Source organism: Lepidochelys kempii, chromosome 4 (genome assembly GCF_965140285.1).
Source record: "Lepidochelys kempii isolate rLepKem1 chromosome 4, rLepKem1.hap1, whole genome shotgun sequence".
NCBI classification, from domain to species: domain Eukaryota; kingdom Metazoa; phylum Chordata; order Testudines; family Cheloniidae; genus Lepidochelys; species Lepidochelys kempii.
In genome coordinates, this window is record NC_136383.1 from 2,450,862 (window position 1) to 2,466,994 (window position 16,133).

Here is a 16,133-nt window from a genome sequence, read left to right on the forward strand (position 1 = left end):
CCCCTCCTCTACCCCAACCCCCTGCCTAGCTCAGAGCCCACACCCTGCACCCAAACTCCCTCCCAGAGCCTGCACCTCAACCCCCTGCCCAGCCCAGAGTCCACACCCAAACTCCCTCCCAGAGCCTGCAGCCCACACCCCCTCCCAGACCCAAACTCCCTCCCAGAGCCCGCACCCCAGAGCCCCTCCTGTATCCCAACCCCCTGCCCCAGCCTGGTGAAAGTGAGTGAGGGTGCGGGAGAGCGAGCGACAGAGGGAACGGGGATGGAGTGAGCAGGGGGCACGGGCTTAGAGAAGGGGCAAGGAAGGGAGTGGGGCAAGGGCTGAGTCGGGAGGCTTGGGGGGTCCCTGAAAATTTTTAAATCAAAATGGAGGTCCTCGGGTTGCTAAAGTTTTAGAACTGCTGGTCTAGGGCCTCATTTTCTACTGCCTTGACCAGTCTGTGTAAAGTAAGTGCAAAGTGGCTGTCAAACTCTGCCTTCCATGTAACAAGTGAGTGTCGAATTTGGATTTAGTAGTAATTTTCCCCTCATTTTGCGCTGAGCCCTTAGAATGGAAACACTTAGCAGCCTTAACTATAGCTGTCGTATACCATCCAATTGTAGTAAAGGGATTTGTGACGTTGCACTCTATATGATTTTATGAAAATATGCTAATAAGTGTGAATATAATATAACTGGGATATGCTTCAGGTATCATTACAAAGCTTATAACCTACTGAGTGTGGTCATTCTATTTGTATAAATGTATCACTCTTGTATCTGAAATTAGAAATATGAAATCTAACTCTGAGGGCCTATTGTAATTATACAAACCATTAATAGTGGTTTGGAATCTTGACGGCTCCCATCAGCCATCAAGTGTGTCTGGCACAACCAGGCAGGGTTCTGGAGTCCCAAGCTGGCAGGGAAAGCAGGGGCAGAAGTAGTTTTAGCACATCGATTGGCAGCCCCAAAGGGGTTTCTGTGATCCAACTCATCACAGGGTTATGTCTCATTAAAATGTTAGAGACACAAGGTGGGGGAGGTAATATCTTTCACTGGACCAGCTTCTGCTAGCCCAAAAGACACACTTTCATTAGAATGTGATTGACAACAACTATGTTTGGAAAGAAAAGCAATGATATATCTTGCACTTGAGTGCTTTGAAACTAAAAGTGCCTAGAATGGAATCTGAACTTGTGCTACAAAGTACTGGGGCTGTTCTGTCCCTTTGAAAGGTTAAAAATACCTCTACTTCCTTTATCAAGTTTTGTATTATTTGAGCTCAGGGGCAGCTGAGCTGTATAAGCAGATCAGGAAGTACAATAAATATTTTGGATGCTTTCAAAGCTTAAAATGATCTCACTTTACATCTCCCTAAGATGTACCTCAGTTTGCTCTTGTATTCTTTCATGTGCTTCTCTACCCCTTTCTCTTTCCATTAGATTTGGATATTATAGGTGTGAATGAAGAATTGTAGAATAATGTCAGGACACCGCTTTTGTGGAATGCTCACAACCGGACCTGACAGCATGTGAAACTAGCTGGCTTTTGGCTGTCATTAAGAACTTGAAACTCATGCCAAGGGGGTTGAAAGACTCATTAAGTTTTGTGAGCTTTCTCAGTCCCAGGCTCAGCACCTTTGACGACCAGGTTACTTTGATTTACCTGCCTAAATACGGAGTTAGGTGCCTAGTTCTAGGCACAGGATACTAGCTGTTAGTGCTGTCACTGGGCCCACTGCCTAGGTCCTGTTCTTTCACTGCTACTTATTTTGGGTAGGGGATCAATCCCCAGCAATGGGGCCCATGCTCTCACTTCTGGGTTCTTCCTCCCTGCATATGAGGACTCCCACAGCCTGCTTCATACACAGAGGGAATCTTGGCCTGTTTCCCCCTTCCTTGAACTCACTCACTGCCCTCAGAGGGGGAGGGAGCTGTGCTAACAGCTGTGAGAGCTGCTGCTGGGATGGATCAGCTGTACCCACAATGTACAGGATAGTCACTTTGAAACAAAACAAGAAGAGACAATTCAGTACAAGCCATTTTCGGATGGGACCCTTTCCTTAAAGTCACCACCCATCTAGTCAGTTTCTTGGCTCTTCTGCTCTTCTTGAGGCTTTTGTGCCTCACTCTTTTGCATTTTGAAATTTGTATTAGGAGTGAAAGCTCCTTTCGTGAGTGAGCACTTTGTCTACGTACACTAAAGGCCAGATTCATCACTACCCTATGGCTGCTTTGTTTTTACATACGGGTCCTGATTTCATTCACATGGGTATAAATCTGGAGCAGCTCCATTAACTCAGCTGCTGCAACTGGCATCACCTTCTGGCTGATGGGGACACTTCAAAATGGACTTTTTCACGTGAGTTCTGAGAGTGTGACGTGGTTCCCAGTTCTGGATACAAGCATAGGATTTGGCCATAGGCACTGACTCCATGAGTGCTTGGCGCTCATCAGCTGTTCAGCAGCATTCAGAAGGTACTGGGGGACGGGGGAGGAGTAGGGGCAGGAAGAGGCAGAGTAAGGGCAGGGCGTGCTTGCGGGAGGGGGTGGGAAGAGGTGGGGCAGGGCTTTGGGGGAAGAAGTGGGGGGAGGCTGGGCCTGGGGCAGAGCAGGGGTCGAGCACCCCTGGGGGAAATGAGAAAGTTGGCTATTGACTTCCTGAACATTGCAGGGTCAGATCCTCGGCAGCTGTTTTACCAATTTACCCAGTTAGAGAAAGAGTGACCCTGTTGGAGAAATTTCCAGGTGCCATAGAGTGGCTGTCATAGCTCATATGACACCCCCACCTCTGACTGTCGTTGTAGGGGGCATGGCCAAAGGGAAAGGGGCTTTGCCATGGCCCAGTGAGTCCCAGCTGCCAGAATGGCCCCTTGGGGAGATAGCCATCTGGGTGTAAGCTGAAGCTGCTTTTCATTGTGCACCGGGGATTGGCCACTGGCTTGCCATTCAATAGTTGACTAAAGTACTGCCTCCATTATATGCAATTGTTCTGATGTCTTTGTTGTTAAGTTGCCCTCGTTGTCTTGAACTGTTTGGTTGGTATTTGTTTTTCTTCCTGACAACTGTCTAATGATGTTGTACAGTGTCTTTATGTCATTCTGTGCTGCAGTATTCTGTGCTTCTGTCGCCACTTTGTTTCTAAACGACTGAATGGCAAGCCAGTGACCAATCCCCCGATATAGTAGAAGGAGAAGATGTGGATGTTGAACTAGGACCTATCACCAAAGTAGAAGTAGAGAGGGCAGTTAATTGGTCAGAGGGTGGAAAGGTACCACGTCTGGATAACATTCCAATGGAGGTTCTTGAGGCAGACTTGAAGAACACAGGCATTTTGATAGGCCTCTGACAAAAGATATGGGAAGAAGAAAAAATCCCAAATGTCTGGAAAAAGGGTCACATAGTGAAGCTGTCAAAGAAAGAAGATCTCAGTGTAAAAACTGGAGGGCATTCAGTTGCTGTGTATACCAAACAAGGTGCTTACCTTTGTTATTCTAGACAGAATAATGAAAGCAGTAGGTTCAAAGTTATGACAAGAAAAGGCAGAGTTCACTGGTAACCTTATGTACCATAGAACTGTCAATCAAATGGCAGTCACCATTTTATATTACTTTTATAGAGCCTTTGGTACAGTGGATAGAACAGTTTTATGGAAGCTGCTACACCACTATGGAATCTCTTAGTAATTTATGAACATCATTCAGAATGTCTATGAAAATATGACATGCCAAGTAATACATAACAGTGAACTGACTAAGCCAGTTACTACGGGTGTCAGACAAGGATGTCACCATGATCTTTTTACTGGCAGTGGACTGGAATGAGAGAGACCATCAGACAACCAAGGGGCAGACAATGGATTTTCACACAGCAGTTAGAGGACCTTGACTTTGCAGATGACATCAACTTTGCTGTCCCATACTCATAGAGACATGAAAGCCAAAACCAAATGTTCTCCAGGCCTATGTACAATTAGTAGTGTTGAAGAGCAAACTAAAACCACGAGAATCAACACACAATGAGAAACACCAATACCACTTTCTGGGATTGACATAGAAATCCAATATGCATTAGGTTTTCTTTGTTGTGGCTTGTGAAATTCACTGTGCTGGAGGAAATGTGTATTCCTGTTTTTGTGTCTTTTTGTAACTTAAGGTTTTGCCTAGAGGGATTCTCTGTTTTGAATCTGATTACCCAGTAAAGTATTTACCATCCTGATTTTACAGAGGTGATTCTTTTACCTTTTCTTTAAATAAAATTCTTCTTTTAAGAACCTGATTGATTTTTCATTTTTCTTAAGATCCAAGGGTTTGGGTCTGTGTTCATCTGTACCAGTTGGTGAGGATATTATTATCAAGCCTTCCCCAGGAAACGGGGTATAGGTTTTGGGGGAATAGGATTCCAAGTGGTCCTTTCCCTGTTCTTTGTCTAAATCACTTGGTTGTGGCAGCATACTGTTCAAGGACAAGGCAGAATTTGTGCCTTGGGAAAGTTTTTAACCTAAGCTGGTAAAAATAAGCTTAGGGGGTCTTTCTTGCAGGTCCCCACATCTGTACCCTAGAGTTCAGAGTGGGGAGGGAACCCTGACACGTTCCTTGCCACCCTCCCCCTCCAACTGCAGAGTGTGCAGCTTGGATGCAGCCCAGAATTGGGGCTCATGTGTTTATTTGTGAAAATCCGGTTTGATTTAAACTGGTTGGAGATTGTGGGCTTGCTCCCTCAACATTCTGACCAACCACAACCGCCACTGACTTGCCTGGGAGCTGCCAGTGCTCAGCACCAATGTCACCGTTACCTGGGGGGATGGCAGAGAGTGACAGTGCCCTAGCAAGGAGCAGCAATACCTGAGCCAACGTGATCCCTGTAGACTTCCACTGCATTTGTTAGCTGGGCCACTTCCCCTTGTTCTTTCCACACCAGTACATGTAGCTGAGTGTCCTGTCCAGAACCGCTTGTCAAACACAGTCTGAGTCACTATTCTGTCCCTACGTCCCACTTCTTAAAGTAATTATGCTAATAATGAAAGTGTTGTCGCACTTTGTGAGAAGAACAATGAGAATCTGCTGAAGACTAGAGAATGTTAGGTAATATGTGGAGTTAATGTCATTTTAGGGATGAGGTTGCTAGGGAAATAAAACCAGTGGGTGGACATGAGACAGTGATGGTCACAGTTGAGCCTCTGTAAAGGCCTGTTTGGTTGCTGGGGGTCACCATCTAATATTTCTTCAGATTCCAGCAGTCAGATGAGGACTGAGGGGAAGGGAGACTTGAGGCTGGCTGGCTGGAGATGGGATGCTCCAGGACTTGGCTGAAGGCATCCAAATGGGATTCTCAATGAGTTTATTCTTGGGTTTAGGTGTAAGTAATACAATAAGTGAGCATTAATCAGGTCTGGACTGGAGCTACAATGACTGGGTTTTCCTGCAGTGGCTTTTGAAGAGCACCTACCATACTTGTCATTGTGCACCTGCTCCTGGGGACCAGCCCCTTAGAATAAAGGAGCAGAGTGAGGGGGTGATACAAGGTAAAATTTCCAAAAGTGAAGCTCAGTGGTGTTAGCAGTTACCCAATTCTGGGGCAAAGGAAACGCGGGGCTGTGACAATGACAAAAAAGCAACTCCCACCAGCATTGCTTTCGGAGGCTGATTTAGTCTAATCTGGTCAAGGCAATATTGGACTTTCAGTGTGTTTCTGCCCTGAGATGTTGTAACTGTACCATTACAAGGCTTCTTGTCCTTGTTACAAAGAAAGGTGTTATCAGATCAGAGATCAGCATGTATTAAGGAGCAGGAAATTTGTCTTTGCTTATCAGACATGCTGAAAGGGTATGATGGCCATGGATTTTCACTTCTGAAGGGAAACCTACATACACAAGTTTCAGAGTAGCAGCCATGTTAGTCTGTATTTGCAAAAAGAAAAGGAGTACTTGTGGCACCTTAGAGACTAACAAATTTATTTGATCATAAGCTTTCGTGAGCTACAGCTCACTTCATCGGATGCATTCAGTGCATAGCTGTAGCTCACAAAAGCTTATGCTCAAATAAATTTGTTAGTCTCTAAGGTGACAGAAGTCCTCCTTTTCTTTCTACATACACAAGACAGGCTGGAGCTATTCAGCAATGTTTAGTTTTTAATAAGAACAGCTGAACTTCTGAACTCTGCCAAGACAGCCTTTCCTTCTGCCCCACGCTGCCCCCTAATCAATCAAAGCTGAGAAACCTGGTCTATTAATGACTTTGAAACATGCTGGGTGCATATATATAAACAAACATTCTGCAGTCTTGGGTATATACCCCACCAGCAAATTGTATTTCATCTGCTTCTTTTAACTTGGTCTGTTACATGAGGACAGCCTACTATTGCTACCAACAATTGGGGTCACTCCTTTAGCTGAGGTATTCTAGGTCTATGTTGTGGTGCTGAAGGTGTCATGTTCAAACCTTGTTCACAACCTGTGTGCAGCCATCCGGGATTTACATACATACATACAGAACTCTTGATTTCACTGGGAGTGTTGAGTGTGTAAGGACTGTAATCGAGCCCTATGACTGTAAGGGTCCTTGATGGCATTACATATTCCCTACAATGCCACTTGATCTGCAGTCCTGTTGCTTGTCCTAAGCAACATAAACTTTGTACTGCTGACATTTTCTGACTCAATTCCTGGTGTAATTGAAATTACTTTATTAAACAAGCTGGAATCATTTCAATTACTCTAGTGCCTGGAGTGCTGGTGGCATACATGACTACATGCAGATTAAATTAGAACCAGTGCACCCTTGAAAGACACTCACCATAAAATGCCTTTCTATTTTTTTAATAGTTACAAAAATTCTCTCTAAATCATATTCACAGGCTAGATCCCTTTGGGTTGTATATTAATATTCATAAGACAAACCACATAGCTGAAGCAGAAGATTAAAGTCAAGTCTCTTAATAAAGAAGCAAGAGTAATGACTACAGTAAAACCTCCAAAAATGTCATTATTCCCCAGAAGAGTGAGCATTGCTACTGTACATGTGTTGCTGTTTAACAAGAAAACAATATAGAATGAGCTAGTACTGTGACTTGGACTTTAAAGTCCACAGGAGGAGTCTTAACACTAACACGCCCCAACACACCCACACCCTTGAGAGAGTGAATAACTAGGTTACAAGACACTTAAAGAGTGTAACAAACAGGAAACCACGTTAAAAGGATTCCCTGATGAGGAACAGAAGCTTTGCCACAAGTGCCATCAATAACAAGTGTGCGCATTGGATTACTCTTGGAGATACAACACCGAGCACATTGACAATTGGAGGCCATTCAAACTTTCTGAACAAACAAGTGCCTGCACTCACATCCCTTCTCTCCACAGTGGGTATTCCCCATGAAGCAGACAGCCAGAACAAGTTGGCTTTTTCCTGGGGGATGCACCCAATGAGCAGTGATGGGAAACTGCACCTCAACTACTAGAGCCCTCACTTGTGGAGTCCCACAAGGATCCATCCCTGCTCCAATCCAGTTCAGTGTCTACAGGCAGCCACAAGGTGAACTGGTCAGATGGACTTAAGTGCAGCACTATGCAGATCACCCACAGCTCTGCCTACGCAGCCACACCGCAACAGCCAAGATGGGCCAGTACTTGGATGAGATCAGCTCATGGCTGAAGAACAACTGGCTGAAGCTGAACCCAGGCAAGTCAGAGCTCATGCTGGTGGGCAGAGGTAAGCACTTTTCAGAGTTTGCAGCCACGGTGCCATCCCTTTGGTTAAAAGCACGTGCCCATGATGGGTCAATTCAGTCCTTAGTTTAGCAATGCTCCTGGATGCCTTGCTGAGGCTAAGCGCTCACACAGCAGTATCTGAGTAACACATTCTACCATCACCAGTTGCCTAGGAGACACCATCCCACCCTGGCAGACAGTGACCTGGCCTCAGCTATTCACGCCTTCCTCACCTCTTGGCTGAACTTGGCTAAACAGCAATGCAATGGGCCTGGGCATAAAGACTTCAGCACTTGGAAAATCCAACTAGTATGGGAGGCTGTAGCATGTCTCCTCAACAACATGGGCTTTTGCAAGTCCATCAAACCTGTCCTCCCCTTCCTACACTGGCTTCCCATGGAGTATCAAATGAGGATCAGCCCCAAAATGCTGAGGCCTGCTTGCTTAGTGGCACTTCCCACAAAGAACAACTTACCCCTGTGCTCCCAGATCTGCACTGACTTGCAATTGGCTCCCAGGGCTGCCTTTGATACAGAAAGACCTGAATTGGTTTGATTCTGGCTCCTGGTGGATGGCTTACTCCCTCTCCTTGAGGTGTCCTAGCAAGTGAGATCACCTGAGGCATTCAGGTCACCAGTCCTCTTGTTGAATTAAGTGGGGGCTGTGGGCAGGGTGTGTTCAGCTTGGCAACTTGCTTCCCATTCTTTGTCTGACAGGGCCTGAGTCTGTATCAGCTCACGTAATGTTCCGTTTTCTCCCAGGCTTCAGGGAAGCAGGGGATTAAGGTGGGGTAAGTGGGCCAATGGTGTGATAATTTAGGCCTGATTGACTGAGCAGGTAGGGAAGAACATGTATTTTGGCCTCGGTTTATTCTGTAATAATTGTTTTTATGTGGTACATGCCCCTCTAGAGAGGGGCAGGTGCTTTTTAAAAAAAGGGCTGAAATTAATAAACACATTACAATTAGTCACAAACATTTTAAACATTTTAATTTCCAAATCTGAATGATCTTAAAAGTTGTTGTTGTTGTTATCTTTAAAGATTTACATTGTAATAACATATAAAAGCCTCAGGCAGGTCCATTCTGCTAGGCACTGTATACACACACCGTAAAGCCAATCAATTCCTGCCTCAAAGAGTGTATAATCTAAAATGCAAGACAAACAAGTGCATGTGTGGGGAGGATGGGGGGAAGATAGGTTCACATTTTATCTCCTGATATATAAGGACACATTCACTATATCTCCTCTTTACAAAATATTTCCATTTGGTTTTGGTTTTTCCTGATAGAGATGTATATATATATTTTTTTGCCCACTAATGTGGTACTGTATTAAAGGAGGTGCAAGTAGCGCCACCTATAATTAAGTTTGTCTGACCTTTTCCATTATAAGAACCTATTTGCAACTGAGTGTAATTTGGCTAGACTTTCACCACAGGGGCTGAAATTTCCCATGTCAGGTGTCTGTTGTTGTAACAAAAATCTGTGTTAATAAAATGCATTAGTTATACCTTAACTCCATTCTGTTTGTGGCCCCAGATTAGGGGGAAGTGCTTTTAAAAAAGCACTTTAAAGCTTTAAAGCCACATTGATTTTGTTATATAGTTTACTCATCATGTTTCCACTCAACCTTAACTCTGCTATCTAGTGACACTGTAAGAAAAAACAAAAAGCAACCCCCATGCCCCCCAAGTCACCTCCCCCCATCATTCTAATATATCTTTAAAAATCAGTCTTCTCTGGGACAATAAACACTAAAATGCTTTAGTCATAATTGTATGGTTATTGTATAGCATCCTTACAGCGCAGAGTTAAAGTTGTTGGGGTGTAAGGTTGTTTAACTGATCCTTTCCATATTGTAAGATGTTTGGATTTTGTTTAATTTTTAACCTTAACTCTGAATTTTCTAGGTTTATAAAACTTACTTAGTGGATAATGACCACATGATTTTTAACCTGAAGTTACTGATATATAGCCTGAATGTAGCATTATGTCTGGGAATACAATATGCAGTGAACACACAAATGTTATTGTTGGTGATAACAGTAGATGTCTTTCCTGGTGCAAGGGTACAAACAACTTTGCTCTATTAAAGGATCAGTGAAATCAGATGCCAATGTTTACAAAAGGATGAATCCCGACAACTGCTGTCCAGTAACTCCGTTTTTCCTATGACATAGTTCTGTGGGCTGCTGCTGTTAAACTAGTCAACTGAAAAGCAAATTTCAAGGCCGGGTTATTTCTAGAAAAACTTTTAGCCAAGTATCAGATTGTGGGGTGCAATTGACACCAGTGAGGGGTTGTGCCACCACCTGCCCTGCAACCTGGGGTGCCGCACAATGCTTTGCTGCTGTAGCTCCCACCCTGGCTATACGCAGGTCACACCCTGAGTATCTGTGTAGAGCTGCAGCCCTGGCCCAGTAGCTCTGACCCCAGCAGCCTGCGGGCAACACACCAGCTACACCCTGGCTGCCACCAGGCTTGGTTAGGGATTGCAGGGTGGCCCCAACACCCCCCAGTCCCATATTTTCCCCAAAACATGTGTTTTGCACTGTCTAGCCCTCTCCTGGCCAGGTCAGATATTAGAGGTCCACTGCCCCTGTAAGGAGTCACTGTAGAACAGTTTTCTACTTTAATTGGAGTTACCAAACAATTCAGTTTAAACACAGCACTGGATTCATTTTGATTAAAGAATAAAACAGCCCTGGCTGGGATGATTTAATTGGGGATGGGTCCTGCTTTTGAGCAGGGGGTTGGACTAGATGACCTCCTGAGGTCCCTTCCAACCCTGAGATTCTATGATTCTATTTAACTGCAAAGAGAGAGATTTTAAGTGAGTACTAGTATAAGGCATTAAAGCCAGAAATAGCTAAAAGAGAAATAAAGATAAAACTAGTAGTTAAACATAATAAACTAGACTTGGTTCAAGGTAAAATTCTAACATATTCCCAGCAACAAGGTGGACCAAATTTTCAATTCAGGGTCTGCCCTCAAAGTCCAAAGGGCAGGTTCCTTTGTCGTCTTAGGTGAAAGAGAGAGTAAGCAAGTGAAAGAGAGAGAGAAAGGGAATGCCTGGGGTGTTTTTTGCCTCTCACTTTTATAGCCCAGACACCCTTTTACATGCATTTTCCTGTGGGTTACCCCTAGATAAAGTTCCTTCCCTCTGTGAGGATGGAGACTTGGAGTCTCCTGGCTGAAACAGGTTCCATGTTATTTGCTACAATGCAGATTATTCTGTTCCTGCATCCCCTTTGCCAAAGAATGACTACTTGACAGTCCATCAACTTTGATGACACCTGACTAGAGACATCAGCTTGTCCTTTATCTTTGAGGAACAGGTTTACCCACTCCCATGACTTGTCTGGTAAACACATTTCAATCCTAATTTCAATTTGTGTTCATAACTTTACATATACCGTTGCTACATACATTACACCAGGATATTACTGACCAGCAAGTTATTAGTTTGCAAATGATATCTGACAAGGCATAATTTATATAAAGATTATTACAGCGATGTGTAGGTGTGAATACAGGGATACACCTGGTACTATTTAAGCACTTTTATCTCATTTTTTAATATATAAGAATAGTGCAATACCCTGCTGTCTGACAATGTCTGTGATGTTTTCTCCAGTAGTTTGGGTATGCTGCTGAAACAAGGATATTTGTTGTCCACCTCCGATGTTCGGGGGCCCGCTGTCTTTTTACATAAAGGCAGCAGCAGCAATGTCTCTGTGGTTCTGTCAAGTCAGCGTGTGAGGAATGACAGTCTTTCTGAAGGAAAAAGAACAGGAGTACTTGTGGCACCTTAGCCCTGGTCTACACTAGGACTTTAGGTCGAATTTAGCAGCGTTAAATCGATGTAAACCTGCACCCGTCCACATGATGAAGCCCTTTTTTTCGACTTAAAGGGCTCTTAAAATCGATTTCCTTACTCCACCCCTGACAAGTGGATTAGTGCTTAAATCGGCCTTGCCGGCTCGAATTTGGGGTACTGTGGACACAATTCGGCGGTATTGGCCTCCGGGAGCTATCCCAGAGTGCTCCATTGTGACTGCTCTGGACAGCACTCTCAACTCAGATGCACTGGCCAGGTAGACAGGAAAAGAACTGTGAACTTTTGAATCTCATTTCCTGTTTGGCCAGCATGGCAAGCTGCAGGTGACCATGCAGAGCTCATCAGCGGAGGTGACCATGATGGAGTCCCAGAATCGCAAAAGAGCTCCAGCATGGACCGAATGGGAGGTACGGGATCTGATCGCTGTATGGGGAGAGGAATCCGTGCTATCAGATCTCCGTTCCAGTTTTCAAAATGCCAAAGCATTTGTCAAAATCTCCCAGGGCATGAAGGACAGAGGCCATAACAGGGACCCGAAGCAGTGCCGCGTGAAACTTAAGGAGCTGAGGCAAGCCTACCAGAAAACCAGAGAGACGAACGGCCGCTTCGGGTCAGAGCCCCAAACATGCCACTTCTATGATGAGCTGCATGCCATTTTAGGGGGTTCAGCCACCACTACCCCAGCCGTGTTGTTTGACTCCTTCAATGGAGATGGAGGCAACAAGGAAGCAGGTTTTGGGGACGAAGAAGATGATGATGATGATGAGGTTGTAGATAGCTCACAGCAAGCAAGCGGAGAAACCGGTTTTCCCGACAGCCAGGAACTGTTTCTCACCCTGGACCTGGAGCCAGTACCCCCTGAACCCACCCAAGGCTGCTTCCTGGACCCGGCAGGCGGAGAAGGGACTTCTAGTGAGTGTATCTTTTAAAATACTATACATGGTTTAAAAGCAAGCATGTGAAAGGATTACTTTGCCCTGGCATTCGCGGCTCTCCTGGATGTACTCCCAAAGCCTTTGCAAAAGGTTTCTGGGGAGGGCAGCCTTATTGCGTCCTTCATGGTAGGACACTTTACCACTCCAGGCCAGTAACACGTACTCGGGAATCATTGTACAACAAAGCATTGTAATGTATGTTTGCTGGCGTTCAAACAACATCCGTTCTTTATCTCTCTGTGTTATCCTCAGGAGAGTGAGATATAATTCATGGTCACCTGGTTGAAATAGGCTGCTTTTCTTCAGGGGACACTCAGAGGAGCCCGTTCCTGCTGGGCTGTTTGCCTGTGGCTGAACAGAAATGTTCCCTGCTGTTAGCCACGGGGAGGGGGGATGGTTGAGGGGGTAGCCACGCGGTGGGGGCAGGCAGAACCAGGGCGGGGATTTATGGAAGGGATTGGAAAGGGGCAGGGAGGGGGCAGAGTTGGGGCAGGAGGGGGCGAGGCATGTGTGGAGTTGGGGCAGGGCTGGGGGCAGAGGAGGTTCGAGCACCCACCAGCGCCAGCAGAAGTTGGTGCCTATGAGCCCAGGGATTCTGCCTTGAACTATAAACTCTTGCAAGAACCTGAGAAGGTCAGGACTTCACGGAGGGTTCCAATAAGAAATGGTGCACCTAAGTTATCGTTCTTATTGGAACAAGAAGGTTAGCCTGGCCTCTGATTGATACATGGCTAGATTTACCTCGCTGCACTTTCTCTGTGAGTGACTGCAGTGTGACCTAGAAGAAAGAGTCCCCTAGACAGGGGATGGGGGGAAGCAAATGAGTACAAAACAAATCTGGTCTATTTCTTGTTTTGATCCACTCCATCTATCTTTTACATCTTTGGCTGGCAGCAGACGGTGCAGAAGGACTGCATGCCATCCACATCTCATGGCTGTTCGGCAGAAGATGGTACAGTACGACTGCTAGCAGTCCATATCGCCTGCCCGCTCACCATAAGACGGTTCAATAGGACTGACTGCAGGACTAAAGAGAATGACCTGGTCAAGTCACTCCAAATTTAGTCCCTGCGCCCATGTCTGCCCAGGCACTCCCAGCTGACGTGGCCAGGAGCACCTCGGACATGACGATGACAGCTACCAGTCGTATTGCACTGTCTGCTGCCAGAAGGCAATGGGTTGCTGCTACTGTGTAGCAATGCCGTACCACGTCTGCCAGCACCCAGGAGACATAGGGTGACGGTCATCTGAGCGGGCTCCATGCTTGCCGTGGTATGGCGTCTGCACAGGTAACTCAGGAAAAAAGGCGCGAAACGATTGTCTGCCCTTGCTTTCATGGAGGGAGGGAAGGAAGGGGGGCCTGACGATATGTACCCAGAACCACCCGCGACAATGTTTTAGCCCCATCAGGCATTGGGATCTCAACCCAGAATTCCAATGGGCAGCGGAGACTGCGGGAACTGTGGGATAGCTACCCACAGTGCAACGCTCCAGAAGTCGACTCTAGCCTCGGTACTGTGGAAGCACTCCGCCGAGTTAATGCACTTAATGCACTTAGAGCATTTTCTGTGGGGACACACACACTCGAATATATAAAACCAATTTCTAAAAAAACGACTTCTATAAATTCGACCTTATTCCGTAGTGTAGACATACCCTTAGAGACAAACCAATTCATTAGAGCATAAGCTTTCGTGAACTACATTTGTTAGTCTCTAAGGTGCCACAAGTCCTCCTGTTCTTTTTACGAATACAGACTAACACGGCTGCTATTCTGAAACCTTTCTAAAGGAAGGTGCAGTGGTTCTTTAAATAACTACTATCGTCAAAGATCATTGTCTTAAAACTTTACTTTGAAGTATATCTTACTGAACAACATCAATCGCAAGAAGGTAAAACACATTTCTTTTAATACTATGGAATATGTACAACAGGACAAATAGAATTAAATTTGGTTAATTTAATCTGTCTCAACAAATGCCAATTTTTCAAAAACCTCCCTTTGGAGATATTTCAATTTTTCTTTTTATACCTATTTCCATTTTGTCTTTGCCCTTAATCCTTTAATACTTTTTTCTTATCTTTACCTGTTTGTTCAGAATCCTTAATGTTCGCCAGAGCCCTCTTCAATCGGGTTCTGTACTTGTCAAGGAACAGTAAATAAGCATAGTATTACAGATTAGATAAAAAGGTTATTAAAGTCACATCAATGCAATCCATATTAATACCTGAACTGCCATGGGGGTTTCACACCACTATAGCTCAGAAGGATCTGAAATGTCTTAATCCCTACAATGTAGAATAGTAAGGAAGATGTTACATTTTGACTTTTATGCCTGAAGCATGTGAATAAAACTCATTCTCTGCAAGGACACACTGAAGACCATTCACACAAAGGAAAAAAAAATCTAAAATGCATCTTGAGTTTTAATGGGATTTTTATCTATTTCCCTAGGCCTTTGCTGTATGGATTGATTTTGTTGTTGCCGTTGTTCTTAAATCAGTTGGGCTTTGTGTCTACAAAACTATTTTTAAAGAACTCAGAATCAAGAAAGGTGAATTTATTGTAAGTTCAGAGAAAACACTATATTCATAAACCAGCCACTCTTTATAGCCAGTGTTGAAACATCCCCATTTCTCCGAGTTATCTGAATGTTTTCTGTTTACAAAGTATTTCCATTTGTGTTTTGGCGCTAGAAATGTTTACGATTTTATGACTCTTACTAAGGCATCTTATGTTCATTACTGTCTCCATAAAAGCTAGTGATTTGGTAGAAGCATTGGCTTTATGAGATGTCATGGGATATGCTGAATATTATGTTTAGACTGGAAGGAGGGAGCTGACAAACATCATAAACGTCTCCATCTTCTTGGCTAATTTCAGTCTGGTATCTTACTTTCTGTTTTAAATTTCTAGTGATCTATTTGTCTGACAATGGACTACTGTCCCTGGGTCTACTACTCACTGCTGCAGCGCCTCCTTCTGGCTCATTTTAGGATTAGCTCTCCTCGGGTCTGCCACCCTCTCCTTCAGTCGCTTGCTCCATGGTCTTTTTTTGTCCCTGACTCAGTCTTCTCGCCAGGTCACTATAGTGCTCCCTTTCTGGGGTATCAAAGTCCCACTGGACAGACTGATCCATTGCCCAGTGTATGACACTTTTCCAGTGGCTGGTAGGGGAACCTGGGCCCACCAACTCTTCTCAGTTCGAGTCCAGAGATCCTATGCTCAGCTATGACCTTGTTACTGTTTCCCTGGGCTCTTTCCTAGCTTTTTTCAGTGGTTCAGTCCTGAATGGCCATCTGACAGAACACCCCCACCACTTTGACCTCACATGCACCATACTGTGCAGATGACACCACTTAGCTCTACCAAATGGTGTGCTCCCTGTGGTGTGACATCACACACATGCTGAATGTGAGGTCATGCTATGTTGAGGACATATATTATCAAAATGGCACCCTCCATGTGGTAAAAGTGCTGTTCTGTCATCCCACCATGATCTGGCCCCACTACACCAGTGCCTTTCTCCTCTATGTTCTGGTCCACCCCTGGTTAACTACTGGAGCTTCTTCTGTGGCTATTTGACTCCTTCTCAGGTTCTTGCAAGAGTTTATAGTTCAAGGCAGAATCCCTGGGCTCATAGGCACCAACTTCTGCTGGCGCT